Genomic DNA, 18,652 nt, shown 5'->3' with positions numbered 1-18,652 from the left:
GCTTTTCTACTGTCTTGTACTTCCTTGCTGAAAGAAACTGTCAGTGAGGCATTGGTTGATTAGCTTTGTATGTCTATATGTGTTTTCATGAGAAACTACATTGAAGATATCAATATATAATACAATAAGCATTGTTAATTCCCTACCACTCTGTTTGCAACTCTGTAATGTCTGTACTGATCCTTTGTTATTTTGTAAAATGTTGTCGGTCTATTAGTATTTTCCTCCTTTTATTTCTAAAATAAATAAATAAATAAATAAATAAATAAATAAATTTAGACAAAATTTTCATAGCTTTCACAGCTACATATAACAAATACAACTAAAAAATATTAAAAAGAAAATGCATGAAAAATTTAGATGATCTTGGATTTGGTGAGGGCAGTTTGACAGAATACCAATAATCTATGAAGGAAATAAATGATAAGTTGAACTTTATTAAATTTAAAAACTTCTGATATGTTTAAGACAATTAAAAGAATGAAAACTTAGGAAAAATACCTGATAAAAGACTTTTCAAAATATAAAACAGTTTTATAAGTCACTAATAAGAGTATAAAGCATTTTGAAATGATAAATCACATCTTGACACTGCAACAAAGAATTACAGGTGGAAAGTAAGCACATGAAAAGATGTTAAACATAGTTTGTCAGATTAAAAGATGAGATAGCATTTCATGATTTTAAATACCATACACAGTGCACATTAATTTAAGAAAAAATATGAATCAAGAAATGATCTTTAAAAAGACCTAAAAAAGATCAGACCAAACAGTGGCCAAAATGCTGAGCAGTGTACTAATTTATGGTCTCGGGCATACAGAATGGTATGACGCTTTGGAAACTTATTTAGCAATTACTTACAAAGCCAAACACAGACTTAGTAAACAATTCGAAAACTGTTTATAGTATTTACCCACCTTATTTAAAAATGTATGTCCATATAAAAGTCTACATACACATGAATACATGTTAGTACTCATACTCATCCAAATTTATGTCTTTCAGAAGCTGGATGGATATATAAACTTTAGTACATATTAATTAATAATATCAGTAAATGAACTACCAACTTATAAAATTATATGAATGAACGTTAAATGAATATTGCAAAGTGAATGAATGAATTGATCTGAAAATATGCCATTGTATATGATATTCACTATTTGACACATTTGCAAAAGGCAAAACAGTAGAAAGAATAAAAACATCCATAGATTCCAGGGGACTGAGCAAGGGGCAAGTCAAAATAGAGGAGGCAAAGAGTTCTTAGGGTGATTGAATCATTATGATACCGAAATGATGTTCAGAATTTGTTAATATTCGTGAAAACCTAAATAATAATCTTACCTTAATACGTCCCAATTTATAGTACTCATGTTGGAAGTTGAAGAATTCTGGGGCTGGGGGGACATAAATTATAAAACTGAATATATCCTTATTACAATGTGTGGAACAACCTTAGTTAAGGTGATAGGGGAAAGATGCTGATTGATCACTCTGAAAAATAGCAGAGAGGGGGAAGTGGTTGGGGTAGAGTAACTTCACAGCAAAGACGCCTGTCAGACAAATCAGATGATTGGGAACAAAATCAACAATGATAAATCACATTGATAGGATGTACCTTTCATATGATGTGAGAAAAATAGCACTAATTCTAATAATGGGGGCAGTGGCAAGAGAGATGTCCTGTAAAACATTTGATGAGTATTTCTCAAAACTAACAAAACTATCAAAAATAAGCAACCTCTGAGAAATTATTGCAATTCTAAGTCACCTAAGAAAGCACAGCAAGAAAATAAATGTAGTATTCTGGAGGGGGCCCTGGAATACAGAAAGACATTTAAGGGACAACTACACAAATGTCAGTAGACAATGAACTTTAGTGAAGATCATTAACAGTGATAATAAATGTATCAACATTTATTCATTAACTGTAACAAATGTGGCACACTAACCAACCTAAGACGCTGTATCAGTCAGGGTTTACTAGAGAAACAGATAAAACAGAAGATATACAAATGTATAATAAATTACAAGTTTGGTTTAAGGTGATGGTCAGCCATGGAGTTGGATGAGGAAGCATGCAGAGGGTGTCTGTCTACGCTGGAAAATGAAGAGTGCAGTCCAAGGTCTGGAGCTCACTGCAGTGTCTGTACAAGTCCGTATCAGGAGGCTGATGAATCTACGACAAAGGCCAAAGACTCTATACAGGAAGGCTGAAGAGTCCCAGGCAGAAGCCAGTCTGCTCCAGAAGCCAAGAGACGATGGCCAAGCTGAAGTGGAACCAGCAGTCTTTCCTCATTTCCTTTTTATTGCATGCAGCCTACCCACCATGAGAGGGTCCTTAACACCCACACCATCTCCAGTGCCCTCAACTTGCACAGGCTCAGGATGAATACTAAGTAAAGACTCTGGCTCCCTGCTGAGTCATGTAGTTAACCTTTTAAATTTCTCAAATTGACACAATGAACAACATCCTACAGTGTTAAGGGCACCTCCTTTTCACCACAGGATGTAGAACTGCTGAGTTACTTAGTTAAGCTTCTACACTCCTAGGTTGTCACAATATATTAACCACAGCAGATACTAATAATAAGGGAACCTGGGTGTATGGATATATGGAATTTCTATGCTCTATCTTGTCAGATTTTCTGTAAATTTAAACTCTTCTGAAGGATCATATCTAATCAAAAATATTTTATATACCAAGTAAATTCTAGCAATTCCTCATGAAACAGTTAAATCATCACCTAAGTGGAGCAAAGCTGTCCCTCAGAACACAAAAGAGAATTTGTTATTTTATCAGGTCATAAATTTTCCAATTTTCATCGGAGTAACCAAATTTAATACCTTTACTCATACTTGAATGGTGATGACTGTCTTCTTATCCTAAAACATAACATTATAAATAATTATTTTAATACTTCATTCTTCAGACAAGAATATTTGTCTTATATTTTTTGTTTGTTTATTTTATATTCCAGACTGCTAAATTGATAAATATGTTGTTTACTGTGAGATATTGGTTCTGTGCCGTATTGCATGAGCTTTGAGGTGACCTTTCAAAATTTCTTGCCTAAATCAATGTTAGTCTTCCCTAGAGATTTTGATATTATGTTGGCACTACACAGTAATTGTGACAGGCTGTTTCTCTTTTGCTTTTCTATATTCAGATCATGAATACAGAAATTTAATGCACTGTGAAAATTTATTTGTATAATTTTTCTTAGTGCAAGTTTGCAGTGATGATTATATTTATCAGAGGAAAGTGTCACATATATATTGCATATATATGGAATCTTAATTCTTATGACATATATATATATATACATGTATGTATCATTTTAATTCTTTTTATTTCCTCCACCTCCTCTTCATTGTCCCTATCTTCATCTGTTGGTTCCCTTCCCATTTGCAAAAGACCTATCTCTGTTGTCTATTACCTGTCTTTTAATTTGCTCCTTATTTATACTTTGGGTTCCTCATATAAGAGAAACCATGTGATATTTAAGCTTGGGTATTTGATTTATTTTACTTAATACTATGCTCTCAAGGTACATCCATTTTCCTACAAATGACCCAAATGTATCTTTCTTTGTAGCAGAGTAGTAAATTTCTGACAAAGTGCTTGAAGTTTCATGGTTGTTTTTAAAAAAACCCATGCTATGGCAAATAGTGATGTGTTAATTCATGCTGATGTTATTATGTCATTGCACTAAGTGGGAAAAGTTTATGATATACACGGAAATGTGGGAAAATTTTATGTTACCTATTGATCCTAAGGAACATTTTTGTTAACAATTAAGGACAAATGTGAACTCTTAGAGTGTTTCTTTCTCTTAAGATGCGTGTTAAAGAGTCTATAAAAGGGATGCAAATTATCTATACTTAAGAAATCGATATTATTTTTATGATATGAAGTCAGTAAATTTTAGGGCTCTGAGAAAAGGAACTTCTAGCATTTTAAAAAGAAGAAACATTACACGAACATTTTATAAATTCACTTAGCACCAGAGAATATCAACTTTTTAAATTGGAGGGTGTTTGCAATAATACCAAGTACATCATGCTTGTATGAAGATACATATACTCGGAAAAAAATCAAGGTATTCTCACAGAAATTTTAACATGAAGATATACCAAAAATAAATCAGTAACTGTAATTTTAATCCAGAATATAGGGCATAATACAGTAGAACAAATACACTAAGGAGGAAAAATTTGAGTAAGACGTAAGGCCATATATATGAATGTTAAAAAAAATGAAGGATTAAATGGAAAAAACAAATTAGACAAATCACTGTAACATACAAGCTAAAAAAATCATAAAAACACTAAATGATAAATAGAAATAAAATGTGTAAAGATCAAGTAGTGAAATAGTTTTGGGAGGAAGGAAGTATTAAAACATTTGTACATCAAAAATATTTTGCCAAGAATATCTCAGAATAATTGTCACCAAAAGTAAAGACTGGTAGAGTTTTTAGCATTTTTTATCAGATAGTCACATAAAAAAACATGTTTTAATGAAGTGAAAAATGTAAAGCAAAAGGCACTCTGGAAAACATTCTATTCCATTGTTTTGTATCAAAATATCAACTTGAGTTTGATCAAATAATTCAGAATATGAATGAATATTACTTATGAGTATACTTCAGTAAATATCATATAACTACAAAAAACTACAGTACATAATGTTTCTCTGGAAAACATAGTTCATTCCAGAAATAAAGATAATTCATTAGGTAAACTTTTTGTTCTGTATTACGCCAACAGGTTAAAGAAAAATGTACATAAAATATCTAAATATGAAAAAACACAAGACATTTTAAAAATTCAGTGTCACTTTCTTCTTTTTATTTCAAAGAGGATAATACATGAGAAAAAAAACAAACAAAAAAATGAACAGTAGAAGCAACCAGTATCACAAACATAAACAAATCAAAGCAAAAACATTCAAAGTGATACAGGGTCTCAAGACAAATTAACACAAATCAACAGTGGTTGTTATGTTGCATATTGCTATCCCCAACTACATTGCTCAGATTATCAGATGTAAGAATGAAAGACTGCTCAAACCATTAAAGAGAATAAGAAAATAATTCTTCAATAAAACCTTAGAGATAATACAGAGTCACTAGACAAGATGGTAGGAGTTCACCACTGTAATTCCATTGCATATTGTTACCTTCAAATCAGTTGCTCAGACCACCAGACACAAGCATGCAAAGTCGATCAGAACATAAAAAATTGTAAGCATTAACTGTTCATTGCAATGCACCATCAGACAACAGCATCAACAAAAACCAAACTGCATGGGAAATACTTCGAAGAATCAACAACTGGGATCTCATCTTACTGAAAAGCTTTTGCACATCACCAATAACATAAAAAGAAAACCCACCAACTGGGAAAAAATTTTAGCCAACTTCCCCTCAGACAAAAGACTTCATATTCATATATATACTTATGTTTTGCCTTCCTTCTTTCTTTTTTCTTCTTTCCCTCATCCCAGTCATTCCTTCCTTTGAGCAATTTCTTTCTCTTTCCTATCATCTATTGTACGTTTTTAGTTTTACCTAGTCTTTCAGGTTCCTACACCAAGGAGACAATATGATGTTTACACATGTGGGTCCGATTTATTTCACCTTTGAGTATGGTCTCTAGTTGCATCCATTTACCTACAAAAACCTTGAGTTTATCTTTTTTAATAGCTGCATAATACTCCATTTTATAAAAATACCACAACTTTTTTTATCCATTCCTCAGTCTTTAATTCTTCTGGGAAAATACCCAGAAGGGGAATAGCTGGGTTAAATGGGACTTCCAATCCTAGTTTCGTGAGGCATCTCCAAATCGATTTCCACAGTGGTTTCACCAACATACACTCCCACCAGTGGTGGAGTAGTGTTCCTTTCTCCCCACAGCCTCTCCAGCATTTGATATTGGTTGATATCTTGATGGTAGCCATTCTTTCTGAGGTGAGATGGAATCTCAGTGTTGTTTTAATTTGCATTATTCCAGTGACTAATGGCAATGAACATTTTCTCATGCATTTAGTTGCCATTAGTATTTCTTCATTAGAGAACTGTGTCTTCATCTCAGATGCCCATTTTGGACTGGGTCTTTGAATTTGGGAGGCCTGGTTTTTTTTTTAATTCTTTATATGTCCTAGATAGCAGTATTTTGTCTGAGGGGCAGTTGGCTAAAATTTTTTCCCAGTTGGTGGGTTTTTTTATGTTATTGGTGATGTGCAAAAGCTTTTCAATAAGATGAGATCCCAGTTGTTAATTCTTTGAAGTATTTCCCATGCAGTTTGGTTTTTGTTGATGAACTCTTTGCCCTCCCCAGTGTCATCAAGATTTTTACCTACTTTCTCTTCCAATAAACTTAGTGTTTCTGTTTTAATATTTAGATCTTTGATACATTTTGACTTTAATTTAGTGCATGGTGAAAGACAGGGGCCTAGTTTTACTCCTCAGCACGTGGAAAGCCAGTTTTTTCAGCACCATTTATTAAAGAGGCTATCTTCCTTCCATTGAACATGTTTCGCCCCTTTGTCAAAGTTAAGGTGACTGAGTGTGTTTGTAGTTGTATCTGTATTTTCTAATCTGTTCCACTGATCTTCAGGTCTGTTCTTGTGCCAGTACCATGCTGATTTTATCACAGTAGATTTGTAACATAATTTTAAGTCAGAAATTGTGATGCCTCCTGCCTTTCCTTTGTTTCCCAAGATTTCTTTTGCTGTTCTAGGGCTCTTCTGGTTCCAGATGAACTTTAGGAGTGTTTTCTCTAGATCTGTAAGGTATACTAATGGTATTTTAATTGGGATTGCATTCAATCTGTACAACAATTTTGGGAGTATGGCCATTTTCACAATGTTGATTGTTCCTATACATGAGCAAGGAATATCTTTTTATTTTCTGATATCCTTTTCTATCTCTTTTTTTAGAGTACTATAATTTTCACAGTGCAGATCTTTTACTTCTTTCATTAGATTGATCTTTTTAGATGCTATTGTGAAAGGTTTCCCTAATTTCTCTCTGTCTGTTTGTTACTTGTGTACAGGAAAACTACTGACTTTTGAGTGTTAACTTTGTATCCAGCTATGCTATTGAATTTGGTTATTAAATCCATGAGCCTTTTGGTGGAGTTTTTGAGGTCTTCTAGGTAGAGTATCATGTCATCTGTGACTAATGATAATTTCACTTCTTCCTTTCCTACCCTTATTCCTTTTATTTCTCTCTCTTGTGTAGTTGCTGTAGCCAATATTTCCAGAACTATATTGAATAGGAGTGGTGATAGTGGACATCCTTGTCTTGTTCCTGATTTTAAAGTGAAAGTTTTCAATTTTTGACCATTTAGTATGATGTTAGCTGTTGGTTTATCAAAGATGGCTTTGATCAGCTTGAGGTAAAGGCCATCTATTCCTGTTTTCCATAGATTTTTCAAAATGAATGAGTGTTGGACTTTATTGAAGGCTTTTTCTGCATCAATAGAGATGATCATGTTATTTTTGTTCTTGGCTCTATTGATGTGATGTATTACATTGATTGATTTTCATATATTGAACCATCCCTGCATTCCTGGTATGAATCCCACTTGGTCATGGTGTATAATCTTCTTGATGACTTGTTGTATTCTGTTTGCTAATATTTTATTGAGAATTTTTACATCTATATTCATTAGGGGGATTGGTCTGTAATTCTCTTTCTTGGTTGGGTCTTTCTCTGATTTTGCTATCAGAATAATACTTGCCTCCAGTAAAGAGTTGGGGAGAATACCTTCCCTTTCAATTTCATTAAAGAGTTTGAGAAGAACTGGTGTTAAATTTTCCCTAAATTGCTTGCAGAATTCAGCTGTGAATCTATCAGGACCCGAGCTTTTCTTCATTGGCAAGTTTTTAATTACATTCTCAATTTCACTGGCTGATACTGAGTTATTTAGGACTTTTATATCATCTTCATTCAGCTTTGGTAATTCATATGTATCTAGAAATCTGTCCATTTCCTCTGTGTTTTTCATTCTATGACTGTAAAGATTTACACAGTAAGTATTGATGGTCTTCTGAATTTCTTCAGGATCTGTAGTGATTTCACCCCTTTCATTCCTTATTGCATTTATTTTAGTTCCTTCTTTCCTTTGTTTGATAAGATTGGCTAGGTGTTTATATATTTTATTTGTTCTTTCAAAGAACCATCTCTTTGATTCATTAATGCTTTGTATAATTTTTTTAGTCTCCATTGCATTAATTTCTGCTCTGAGCTTTATAATTTCCTGCCTTCCTTGGGCTCTGAGTTTGACTTCTCTTCCTTTTCTAGGAGCTTGAGGTGCAGCATAAGATAGCTTATTTGTGCTTGTTCTATTTTCCTGAGGTGAGAGTTCACTGCTATAAATTTCCCTCTGAAGACTGCTTTCATTGCATCCCACAGGTTCCTGTAGGTTGTATCTCCATTTTCTTTTGTTTGTAAATAGTGTTTAATCTCAACTTTGATTTCATCTATGACCCAGTGGTTGTTCAGGAGGATGTTATTTAATTTCCAACTGTTTATGGAGTATTTGTGTTTTCTTTCATCATTAGTTTCCAATTTCATTGCACTATGGTCTGATAGTATACATGGGATAATTTCAGTTCCTTTCATTTACTTAAACATGTTCTATGTACTAGTATACAGTTTATTTTAGAGAACATCCCCTCTGAAGCTGAGAAGAATGTGTATTCTGATACTGTTGGGTGGAACACTCTGTAAAGGTCTACTAAGTCCATATGTTCACACGTATGGTTAAGTTCTGTTATTTTTTTCCCAATTTTTTATACAGTTGATCTATCTCTTTGTGACAATAGTGTGGTAAAGTCCCGTTATGATTGTGTTGCTACTTATTTCATTTTGCATGTCTGTTAGAATTTGTCTTATATAGGTGGGTGCTCCTATATTTGGTGCATAGATGTTTACAAGTGTTATCTCTTCCTCTTGAAGCTTCCCCTTCACAAGTATGTAATGACCTTCTTTACTTCTTTTGATTTTTCTTGGTTTAAAGTTCATGTTGTCTGCAAACAGAATAGTTACACCTGCTTTTTCTGGGTTCCTGTCGGATGCAGTATTATTTTCCATCCTTTAACTTTCAGACTTTGAACTTCCTTTTGAGTTAAATGTATTTCTTGCATACAGCATATAGTTGGCTTTTGTTTCCTAACCCACTCCGCAAGTCTGCTTCTTTTGGTGGTGCACTGAGACCATTTACATTGATGGTTATAATGGATATATACTGGCTTATCTTTGTCATGCTATTTTCCTGCTGTTGGATTCTCCTTTTTTGCTGTTTGATTGCTTACTCTGCTTGTTGGTTCCTTTCTGTTGTTCTTCTTGAAGTTGCAGTCTGTTTTATCTCTTTCTAGTATGTCTTTTAGTACTCTTTGTAGGATTGGCTTGGCACTCATGAATTTCTTCAGTTGTTCTTTATCATGAAAATATTTTATTTCTCCATTAAATTTGAAAGATAGCTTTTCAGGGTACATCAGTCTGGATTGGAAGTTGTTTTCTTTCAGTACCTGAAATACTTCAGTCCAAGCTCTTCTTGCCTTGATGGTTTGTGTTGAGAAGTCTGCTGTGATTCTGATAGGCTTTCCTTTATAGGTGATCTGTTCCTTTTCTCTATCAGCTTTTTATATTCTGAGCTTTTGCTGCGTTTACAGGATCTTGATCACTATATGTCTTGGTGTAGATTTATTTTAGTTATGATTAACTGGAGTTCTATATGCTTCACTTACTGGATGTCCAATTCTTTTACCATGCTTGGGAAATTTTCTGCTATTATATCTGCAAATTATCTTTTTATGTATTTGTGTTGACACCTACTGTTTCATTAACACCTATTAGTCTGACATTTTTCTCTTTGTTTCATCTTGCAATTGTTGAATTGTTATTTCCTGGTTCCTTGTTGTGTTTAGGAGATCCCTCCTTTCATGTCCATTAGTGGCAATGCTGTCTTCAAGGTCTGAAAGTCTATCTTCAGCTTCATTCAGGCAGTTTTGCAAGCTTTCGGTGGAATTTTTAATTTCCTGGATATCTGTTTGCATCTGTTTCATACTTTCTAGTTCTTTTCTATATTGTTCCCTGAAGGTTTCATTGAGTTGTCTATGCTCTTCTATTTTCTTGTCTATGTCATCTTTGGATATGCTAAACATTTATTTCATTATTGTTGTCATTTCTTTTCTCATCTGAGACATTATTTCTGATCTGATGTCTTCTATGTCCTGATGGAGTTGTTTCTTTACTTCAGTTGCTATCATTTCAGAAATTTCAGGTGTGTGAGTTCCAGGCTCTTCTGTGTTGATGTGTCCTGGACTTGTTTTGGGTGGTATGGAGGTCTGGCACTGCATTTTCCTCCTTCATTTTGTCATTTTTGAAGAACCAAAGACTCCCTGTAGTGCAGTCTCACTATCCTGATTGTTAGTGAGTGGCAGGGTGAGAGCCTGAAGATCCCCAGTGCTCAGTGTAGTTCCTGTGCTGGTGAGTGGTGGCAACCCAGCCGAAGCCAACACACTATGGGTGTGGTGGGTAGCCACTGAGGCCCCAGAGGGTGCCTGATGCTTCACCTGCCTTGCACGCTGGTCAGGGAGGCAGAGCCCAGACTCACCGGGCTTCCCAAAGATGTCTGGGGCTCAGCAGAGCCTGGGCCAACACACTATGGGTGTGGCAGGTAGCTACTGAGGCCCCAGAGGGTGCCCGAGGTTTCACCCGCCTTGCACACTGGTCAGGCAGGCCAAGCCCAGACTCACCAGGCTTCTTGAAGGTGTCCTGTCACTTTTCTTAAGTAACATTATCTTTATAAGATATTGAGTATGTATCATCAATGAAAAAAACCTCAAAATACCTATAAAATATAAAATATCTAGATTTACTTAAGAATACATAATTTAATTCCTTGAAATAAAGAAACCAATGTAATTCTTAGAGAAAATCATTGTTTTATATGAATGGCAATAGTCAATATTTCACAATTCATCTTGAAGTTTATTTGTATCTTCTTTTCATCAAAATGAACTTGAAATGAATAAAATGTAATTATTGATTTTCATTTATATCCATGTTTGAAAAACAAGACATAAAAATAATTCCTCATTGTAAACAAGAAAACTTAAAGAAAAAGTAGAATGCAGACACTACATATTACCATAGATCCGGGATTCTCAGTAGAAGATAAATGAGACCCCAATCCCCAAAGTGCTCTGCCTATGGGCAGTCATTGATCCAGACATGTAGAGAAACTCCACAAAATTGGGAAACTACAGTTGTAAACCTGGCACTCCCTTATAAGATGGCAAATGTTGGAACTCAGAATAGACAGAAAGATGCTACAGTGTTTTTGATCAAAATGTTTTCTTTTTTATTTTAAAGTGAATAGTAAAAAAAGAACAATAGCAGAATACCAACATCACAGACAAAAACAAATCAAAGCAAAAACATTAAAAATGATATAGGGTTTCAAAATAAAATGATAGGAGTTAACAGTGGCTGTTATATTCCATATTGTTATCTTCAATGAAGTTGCTCAGATAGTCAAATGTAAGAATGCAAGATTGATCAAACCATTAAATAGAATAAAAGATAATAATTAAAACATTAGAGATGACACAGAGTTTCACTAGACAAGATGGTAGGGACTCACCAGTGGTTGTTCTATTGCATATTGTTGTCTTCAAATCAGTGTGCATTTTGTGTGTGTGTGCATCACATGGTAATACATATTGCAAAACTGACAAGTCGAATAGAACATGAAGGTCCGAAGACATAAACATGCATAATTGCTCAGAATAAAATTTAAGAATTAACTGTTCCTTTCAATAAACCAACAGGTATCAGCAGTACAATTATCCCAGCTATCCTTCTGATATATATATATATATATATATATATATATATACACATATACATATATATATTTGCCTACCTTCTTGCTTTCTTCCGCCTTGCTTCCATTCTGTCTCTGTCTCTGTATCTGTCTCTCTCTCTCTGTCATCTAATTTGTTTAAGTTCATGTAACTTGGATTTGCCTCCATGATGAGGGATTCAGATAATTTATATTGTCAGCAATGCATGAGTACAAACTCCCTAAAAATGGAAAACAAATCTCAAACTCCCTCCATGGTAACACTTTGACTTCCAAAATTAATCAAGATTTAAAGTGAAAAAATGCAGTTTAAAAGTTTCACGTTTAATGAATAGGCAAATATAGGGTAACTTTGAACTCCTAAATACCATCATATGTAGGATTAGATTATTATTGTCACTCTTTTAATTGTTGTTGTCTTTTCTTCTTCTTCTTCTTCTTCTTCTTCTTCTTCTTCTTCTTCTTCTTCTTCTTCTTCTTCTTCTGGTACTGGGAATCAAACTCAAGACCTTGCTCTTGCCAGGCTGGCACTGTGCCACTGAGCTAAATCCCCAGCCCATAGTCACTCTTTTAATTATGTATGTCTATATTAGTCTAAGTGCATATATCACCCAAATAATCACTTTTATATTATTGCATTGTTTCTTTATTGCTTTGTATCATCTCTTTGGTGTAATAATGAAGTCAGTAATACAATTATATTTCAGCTCTATCTCTCTTCTCATAATTATCCATTCTAATATATTTAATGTAGATTATATTTATGAATGGGCTTTTTTGTTTCTAAATACAATGGGTTTGGATTAGCTCATTGTATGTTAATTTTTCTACCAAAAGAAACAAAGGAAATATTGTACATGCTAGTGTGCTCATATGTGTGTGTGTGCTTGTGTGTGTGTGCTGTGTGCATGCACATGAAAGTACATATTGGAAAACTGGCAAGTCAAATACAACAATGAAGGTCCTACATTTTCCGCTTATATTTTTCTCATGAAGAAATTCATCTATTTTCCCAGAAGCATTGTAGAAGTTGAGAACCCAAACACAGCCCCAAGGTCAGTGGTAATTTTACAAATAAAGCCAACAGAAATTAAATGGAAAGCCTGGGGTTCAGAGATGTGGAGGAAAGAGCCTTTGGAAATACAGAATCAATTGTTTCTCCATGGATTAAAAAGCAAATCACTAGGAAAAGCAAGAATATTCCCTGCAATGCAATCAGGAGCTAGACTGGCTCCATCTAGCTGGTGCATAGTAAAGGCAGGGCTATGGGTTAAACTTTACCCCAACACCCTGTGTATTTAATTTGCTGAAGTCCTAGCCCAGCGAACATCAAGATACACTCTATTCAGAGATGGGGCTTTCAAAGAGGTAGTTAAGGTAAAATGAGGTCCTACCAAGGAGCCCTAATTTAGTATCATAGTGTCTTTATATGAGGAGGACTAGCACAGAGACATACAAAAAGTGGAGGCCATGTGAGGACACAGGAAGACAGCACTCTATAAGTCAGGAAGAAAAACAAAACAAAACAAAAAAAAACAAAAACAATCATGACAACACCTTGATCTCATACTTCTAGTCTCCTTAACTGTGAGGAAATACATTTCTGTGGCTAAACCCATTGAATCTGTGGTACTTGTAGTACATACACACAGATTTCAGCTAGAAGAAAAATACAACAATATGATTCAAATACTATTGGATTTTCCATCAATACGTTTGCAAAAGTTGTGAAGTGCAATATGAAAAAGAAGTAAAGCAGGAATCTAGTGAAAGGTAGAATGAATATATCAGCATTCTTATGATACTAAGAAAGTAGATCTTACATTCATTTCTTTTAGAGTCTTAACTAGGAAATGTGGAGAGACACAGTCTAAGATCTGATACAAACCAGGGATAAAAAGAGTCCTCAAAAAAATATTACCCAGGCTTGAGTTTATGGTCAAAGTGAGGAATAGACCACCGTTTATCTGCCTCCCACAACAAGGTGAAATCTTTCTGGAGAGAGAAGAAATTACGGCCTTAGCAACTTACCATACTCAATATAAGATATAGGAATAATTCTTTCCAAACATACTGTGAAACTGGAGACAAGAGAAAATGTATATCCCAAAAATAGAAGATTTACATGTTCATCTATAAAAGATAATTTTAAAATTATTTTTAAATTGTACTGGCTAATATGTTCAAGAGAATTAATAATAAGATATGCAGAAATGGTATATTTTGGATAATGTTAAGTGTGGAGGTTAGAGAATTTCCTTTAAAACTAGATATAAGTTTTGCAAGTAAAAAAGGTTAAGAGCAAACTAAGATCTCAAGTTTTTCAGACACTAAATGTGTGGAGTCATTTCTAGCACCAATTCCCTGACATCAATAGGAAATCTTACAACCTAGTTCAATTGTGACACTAACTACCAGGCAACACATGAGGCACTTTCTATCCCAGCACTTTGATGTGTTCACCAACCTAAAAGCTTTCTAAGCTCTATAATTCAAGGCTTGCTATAGGGGTTTCACTAACATGGTTGATTAAAGCATTAGTAGCAGTTGGCTACAAAATCAGACTTGCTAGTCTGTCCCAACTTTTGGAGGTTGACACTATGATTTTAATCCTCTAATCATGTTTTTTTCTGGCAGTTAGCCCCCATCTTGAATCTAGTGGCCATCCAGAAATTCTTCTTAGCCTGAAATCACAAATGTAATATCCCCCTCTCATCCACAGTTTTACTCAGTCAACTACAATCCAAAATATGAAATGAAAAACCCCAGAAGAATTTGTAAGCTTTAAATAGTTAGCATGTATGTAGTATAAGGAAATTGAATGTCATTTTGTTCTATCCCACCAGGAAAGTAAAGTGTTCATTTGTCAGAGATGTGCATAATGTATGTGATAGCCATTTGTTACTCACGTAGTACCTAGCTTGGATATTAGTAGAGTATATAGGGTTCACTACTCTTCCTGTAATTGTGGTTACACTGTGTGTGTGCGGGGGGTGGTGATGGAGGAGAGATCTTCCTATGAATAGGAAAGAGCTACTGTTAGTTAAAGGGACTCTTTATATTAGTAAAAGCTTATCTTACCATTCAGTAATTTCCAAAGATTTTATAACTCTGTATATGGAACCAAACAATTTTGGCCTGACCACCTAAATGGACAGAACAGTTATTAATTGAGAAAGAGAAAAATTCAAGTGATTTTGTTTTGATCAGAAATAGTAGTTTAATTTTGAATATGTTAAATTTAAGTTGTCAGATTGTTATTTAAGAGGAAAACGGGTTTGGTATCAAGAACTATAACCTAAATTAACAATTACTAAAAGCCTTGCTATAATTAATGAGATAAATTGCAATAATATGTCATTAATTATAAGGAGTGAGTGCTCATCATTAAGGATACCAACTTTTATATAAGTATAACATAAATATGCAAATGTACAAATTATGGAAAACACAAAACCATAATGTATTGAATAATACTTAACAAATTAAATTGAATGAAATGTAGCTTTGTTCCTAAACAGTAATAAAATTAGTGTTAATTTAAAAATCATTGTTAATTTGGTAAAGGTAAGCCAGTTACAGTAATGGGGTAATGAAAAATGTACAATATTATTAGTAATTCTAATAACTCTAGAGGGAAATTCAAGCACATGTGTCTAAGACAAATATGTCCTCACTTCCATATAATAATTTTATATGTTTATTTTAAGAAAGTAACTACTTTATAGAACTTAACATTTGGCGTAATGAAAGTTATTGTTTTTTTCTTCCCTTTATCATCCTTCCTCTAAAGGGCATATTAGCATTGACAAAATTTTGATGACTAGAGGATAAAACTATGCTTTCTTATTCTGCTATTTCCTTGGATTTTATTAAATCTTGTCCAAATCAATTAGAATTTACTTAAAACTTGCACTCTAACATAATAGCTAGAATGAATAAATGTTTCCTAACTCTGAAGAAACAAAGAGTATTAGATTCCCAAGTCTGATGTAACAAATTACCAAAAACTTGGCTGCTTCAAACAACAGAACTCTACATTCTCAATATTCAAGTCCACAGAAACTTAAAATCATGCTATTAGCAGATTTGCTTCTTTTTACGGTCTCTGGAAAGCAAACTCACTATGCCTCTGCCCTAGCTTTGTCGCAGGGAATCTCTGACTTGTAGATGCCTCGCTCTGACTTGTGTGTGTGTCTTCACATGGCCCATTTAGAAAAAACAAGCTTCACTGGATTTCTGGCTTATTCTAATCTAGTATGAACTTATCTGAATAATTATATTTACAAAGATGCTATTTCCACAAAAATTCACATTCTGAACTTCTACCTGAATATGGATTTTGGGAAGACAAGTATAATTTTCAAATTTGAAAAAAAAAAATTTCATGGACATTATACATTTAGAATAATGATATTACCTTGACCTTCATTGTTCAATTTTTTAGTCTATGTTTATGACATATTTGGCTTGTAACAAGATGAACTTGTGGAGTTTATTATTGGGAATTTTAATGATTAAAAAATTATCTTCTGATCAATTCAGAATAAGCCTGCTTTCTGGTAAGCTGTCCCATGTCCTACGTATTGATTACTGATGAACAGCTCCATCCTTTTCCTTTGTAATCCATATTTGAAACAGCAAATTTATGGAGGTGATAAAACAAAGGAAAGAAACAAATGAAATTTATTATATTTCTCAGAACATGATTTCACCAAGTTCCTAAATTTAAAAGCAGTTTTGATTTTTGAGGTCTTGTAAATCATCTATTATTATAGCATATTTCTATCACACTCTTTCTCATGCAGAAATATATCACTTTTACAATGTTCATTTAGACAGGATTACTGTTAAGATGACTGGTGAGGATATTAGCTTTTGAGCTAATCTTTAGTCGATTTCTGAAGTTGATTTCTGAATACTAACAAAGTAATGAAGCATCACAATAAATTAATTCATATAAAGTTTTTAATAATTTCCTTATAATTGAATTTAATTATTTCATCACATATTCATCATTTATATATGTGTCATATTTTCAAAGCCTTAACTCTAAAATTATGAGCATTTATAAGACTTAGTCATTTAAAATAATTTCTGATTGCAAGGTGCTATTTATACAATAAATCTGAAAAGTCTGCTATTAAGTCATTTTAAAATACTCCAATTAAATATTTCCACATTACTGATTATCGCTTAAATTCTACACTCATATGAGTAGAAAATTAGCGTATTCATTTACCATTTTGACTGAATAGGAAATTATAATAATAATATTTCTAGTATAATATAGATAAAAGAACATTAGTTAGCAGAGCAAAAACCATTTCATAGTCAAATAATATTCCTGTAGCTGTCATTCATTATAATTTAGCTATTTAATATTATAGCAACACTTAGAACCTATGATGGCCATATATATTCCCTTACTTTGCATCACTGCTGATGTATCCACAATATTCTAATGGAATTACTATTAATCATATTAATCATGCTTCAAACTTCACTCTAAAACTTTCATGTTTGGGTCAATAAATTATGTGGTCATATATTGGCATTGTAGGTCTCTGTTTATATATGTGAAGGTTGTATTACATGTCAAGAATCATTCCCTTCACAACAGGCAACTTGAACCCATCAATATCCTATATCCTAGGGAAGAATCTTCCAGAACAGTCTCAAAACAAGCTACATCTTCATCTATCCCTGCTCAGTAGTAACGTACACAGGTTCCAAACTAGGTACATGACTACAGTTGAAGAGCAATGTATTTCTTTCAGTTAAAATTTCAATCCAGTAGCCATATTTACTCTGATATATTTTACATGAACAATTACATCTATTGAAATATTAAATAAGAAAAATTACATTATAATTAATTTATATTTAAAAATATTTTGTTTCAATGATTCTGAAATACATACACTATTATCTCCTCTAGGCTACTGTGACACACTCACGCTGAAGGATACATTATTAGTCTTCGGACATCCACTGCGAGCCTCCTCAACCTTCTCCTCTCTGCTGCATTCAGATACTTTTAAATAAAATCTCATGATGATATACTCATCCTGTACCCTACTCGTGGGATCTACTTCATCCACTACTTTTCATAATAGACAATTACATTTAGTACAATTTGTAAATCTTGCATGAGCCCATGATCATGACCTCACCAGTTCTACATAACACACATTCTTGGTATCGATATGCTAATCCTTCAGCCTTCTTGTCAATCTTCGAGGTATTATTCTGCCTTCTGCCCTTGAAAGTATATGAATCAGCAATGTTTGCCTGAATAAACTGTGTCCCAACACCCATCCTATCACTTACAACCTGTTGCTCATGTAGTTAATTTTGTTAAGACTTAGTTCAATGCCTGACAGAATAATTTCCAAACTAGGTCAGTGGAGAAACAATTGTAGACGGTCCTGGAGACACATTTACTCTTCTCATTTTATTTCCTGTCCTGGGAGCTAGTTCAGTTGACTTGAACAATCTATAGAAAGATGTTTAAGTCTTTGAATAATTGATATTGCTATGACTCGTATCAAAGATGTTTCCTGATATGAAGAATTTTGTAGACTAGATACAGATACTGGGCCTTGAGATGCTAGTCCTTGACCTACATTTTATGTCTGTGTATTATCAGCCAACCTTTCTTCCCCGTCATTATATATATATATATATAGTTGTGGTGACGTGGTTTGTTCCCATTCACAGAGTGATCTCACCTATACACTGAGGCTGGATTTTC

Source organism: Chinchilla lanigera, unplaced genomic scaffold (assembly GCF_000276665.1).
Source record: "Chinchilla lanigera isolate Chin_1 unplaced genomic scaffold, ChiLan1.0 scaffold00006, whole genome shotgun sequence".
NCBI classification, from domain to species: Eukaryota; Metazoa; Chordata; class Mammalia; order Rodentia; family Chinchillidae; genus Chinchilla; species Chinchilla lanigera.
The sequence above is the reverse complement of the archived record's forward strand: the minus strand, read 5'-3'. Positions refer to the sequence as shown.